The sequence below is a fragment of the Lolium rigidum genome, chromosome 3 (genome assembly GCF_022539505.1).
Source record: "Lolium rigidum isolate FL_2022 chromosome 3, APGP_CSIRO_Lrig_0.1, whole genome shotgun sequence".
Lineage (NCBI taxonomy): Eukaryota > Viridiplantae > Streptophyta > Magnoliopsida > Poales > Poaceae > Lolium > Lolium rigidum.
Window position 1 is genome coordinate 390,579,771 of NC_061510.1, and position 3,895 is coordinate 390,583,665.

Genomic DNA, 3,895 nt, shown 5'->3' on the forward strand with positions numbered 1-3,895 from the left:
AGGACCACCGCACGCTTGAATTTGTCCCGGTAAACATCCGGGTGGCGCTCGTTCATATGCCGACAGCTTCTGTACCATGTGCGCCAATGAGGGGTAGTCCGCTTGGGAGGCCACGTCCTTGATCGATGATGAGAGACCCACCACCGCCAACTCGATCGCTTCTTTTTCACTTACGTGAACCGAATAGCATCGGTTCCTAACGGTCCCGAAGCGCTGGATGTATTCCGACATCGTTTCCCCGCGCTTCTGTCGCACTTGTGCAAGATCGGCAATACCAGCCTCGGAAGCTTCTGAGTGATACTGTAGGTGGAACTGCTCTTCCAACTGCTTCCAAGTCCGGACTGAGTTCGGTGGCAGCGATGCGTACCATCCAAAAGCCGATCCTGTGAGGGACTGTGCGAAGAACCTCACACGCAGCTCGTCCGATGCTGAGATCGTGCCCAGCTGTGCCAAATATCGGCTCACATGCTCGATGGAGCTGGAACCATCCGATCCACTAAACTTTGTAAAGTCGGGGAGCCGATATTTGGGAGGTAGCGGAATCAATTCGTACTCGTTGGGGTACGGCTTGGTATAGCCGATTGTCCTCCTTTTCGGCATCATGCCGAACCGGTCTTTCGAGATTGTACAAATCTCATCCGCGGTGATGGCTGAAGGCGTTGGACCCTGAAGATTCGCCGGGGTGGCATACTTGGCCAGCCATGCTTGCTTTTCCAGTTCTGAGCCAACTGCAGGAGCTGAGCTCTGGAGGTTTGTCGGAGTGGCGTACTTAGCTAACCACGTTTGCTTCTCAAGATCTGCTCCCGACGTTCCTCCCGCTGTTCGGAGGCCCTCGCCGTTGCAGCCTCGGTTCGAGAGTGCCCGATTACTTGCAGCTCGGCACGTATGCGCACGTGTATCCGTGCGGGATCTCCTTGGGCGCCTCATGTAGGAATTGGTAGTCACTTGGGTCACCACCAATCTTGTAGACGACGTAGGCCGATGAGTTCGGCACTTCGGCGCTGCCAACGCGAACGGCGGCGGTGGACGGGAGTGGAGTGGCATCTCTCCTTGGTACGTCCCCGAGCCGGTCCCGACGGAGAGTACCGATGGCTCATGATTTCCTGGATCACGCGAAGAGCGACACGCTCCAAAGTGTTCACCGGAGCTCTCGGAATGGCGGTGCAGCGAATGAGCCACCATGAAGTTGATCTCCCGACGCGACGACCTGGTGCGTTCTTCCGACGGGGCGGACAGGTCCACTCCATCGAGCGCGCCTTCGGTGAGAACCCCTTCCACCTCGACGCCATGGGAGCGGGTTCCGTGGAAAGATCCGATGCGGTCGGCTTCGAGGACTCGCCTTGATCTCGTCATGTTTCTTCTTGAGCTCGTCGGCCGGATCCTCGTACTTGACCGGAGTGCTTTCCGCCATCTCGGATGTAGATGGCGATGCGGTGGATGTCGAAGATGGTCCCACCGGGCGTGCCGTGAATGTGTTGCGGTCGAAACCCACCGGCGGGCAGTGGATCGGCAACACCGTAGAGCCGGGAACAACTCGGTGGCTGCGGCCGGCCCTAGTCCCTCGCAGCGACGGCCCGCAAAGCCTTCGGTCACACGTCCGATGCCGTCGCAGGGGCGTGCCACCTGACCTATACCTGGTCGTGAAGGTGTTGGATGATGCCTCGCTTAGTTTCCTGCAGGGCATACACGTAAACGTTAAATACGAGCCTCGATCGGCTCTCAGGTTGTCTCGTGAATCGGCTCAAAGAGCCGATCCACCCATGATTCGTACAAGGTGTCCGAATATATGGTGGTCCTGCTTGATCAAGATAAAGCTAATGCGATCTACGACGATTTAGGGTTTTCACCGCATAATCGGATCATCCTACTCACGATTGGGCCTCGCGCTCGCGTACGGTGATCGTAAGCCGATCCTAGACAGGGCCTAAAAACCAACACGAGGTTGATCCCCGGAACATCCTGTCTAGGGCCAGCAAACTACACCCTACACGCCGCTGGATCCTCCAACCCTTTGTAAGGCCTAACTATTGCGGATATTAAACTAATCCTTGAAGAACAAGGAGCAACCGTAACGGATCGGATCTACTAAACAATGATCAAGCGGGGTGCCACCCCTACACCTAAGATAGGTGTAAGGGCGGCTAGATGCATAAGGGTTGCACTACGACAGCATATGATACGAAGAACAATGCTAACCCTAACACATCTAAGATAACTACGTTGCTCGCCATAAAAAGGCTTCAGAACGAGCAACGCATGAACAACGTGAATAAGCTTATGCTGCCTAGATCGCAAGATGCGATCTAGGCAGCATGGTGCTTACCGGAGAAACCCTCGAGACGAAGTAGTTGGCGATGCGCCGAGATTGATTGTGTTGAACGTTGGTTGTTGTTTATTCCATAAACCCTAGATACATATTTATAGTCCAGGGGACTCTCTAATTTAGGCGTGCACCAAACCGTGCACGGGTCAAACTCTATCTTCTAATCGACACGTATCCTACTATGGTACGTATACACGGGCAAACTAGCCCAAACTTGGTACACAAGGCCGATTCACGTATTTCTTCCGTATATAATCTTTAAGCCCATCTTGATCGCGGCCCACCTCTGACCTGGTCAAATTCCGGTGATAACACTCTCCCATAAGATAAATAGCATGTTGGGTGAACAAATTACAGTCGGGTAATTGACAAATAGAGAGGGCATGACCATGCACATACATGATATGATGAGTATTGTGAGATTTAATTGGGCATTACGATAAAGTACATAGACCGCTATCCAAGCATGCATCTATGCCTAAAAAGTCCACCTTCGGGTTATCATCCGAACCCCTTCCAAGTATTAAGTTGTAAACAACGTAAAATTGCATTAAGTATGGTGCGTAATGTAATCAATAACTACATCCTTGACATAGCATCAATGTTTTATCCCTAGTGGCAACAGAGACATCCACAACCTTAGAACTTTCCGTCACACTGTCCCGCATTTAATGGAGGCATGAACCCACTATCGAGCATAAATACTCCCTCTTGGAGTTAAGAGCAAAAACTTGGCCAGAGCCTCTACTAATAACAGAGAGCATGCAAGATCATAAACAACACATAGGTAATAGATTGATAATCAACATAACATAATATTCTCTATCCATCGGATCCCGACAAACACAACATATAGAATTACAGAAAGATGATCTTGATCATGTTAGGCAGCTCACAAGATCCGACAATTAAGCACAATGAGGAGAAGACAACCATCTAGCTACTGCTATGGACCCATAGTCCAGGGGTGAACTACTCACTCATCACTCCGGAGGCGACCATGGCGGTGAAGAGTCCTCCGGGAGATGATTCCCCTCTCCGGCAGGGTGCCGGAGGCGATCTCCTGAATCCCCCGAGATGGGATTGGCGGCGGCGCCTCAGTAAGGTTTTCCGTATCGTGGCTCTCGGTACTGGGGGTTTCGCGACGAAGGCTATTTGTAGGCGGAAGGGTAGGTCAAGGGGTGACGCGAGGGGCCCACACGATAGGGCCGCGCGGCCAGGGCCCAGGCCGCGCCGCCCTGGCGTGTCGCCGCCTCGTCGCCCCACTTCGTTACGTCTTCGGTCTTCTGGAAGCTTCGTGGCAAAATAGGACCCTGGGCGTTGATTTCGTCCAATTCCGAGAATATTTCCTTACTAGGATTTCTGAAACCAAAAACAGCAAAAAACGACAGATCGGCTCTTCGGCATCTCGTTAATACGTTAGTGCCGGAAAATGCATAAATACGACATATAATGTGTATAAAACATGTAGATATCATCAATAATGTGGCATGGAACATAAGAAATTATTGATACGTCGGAGACGTATCAGCATCCCCAAGCTTAGTTCTCGCTCGTCCCGAGCGAGTAAAC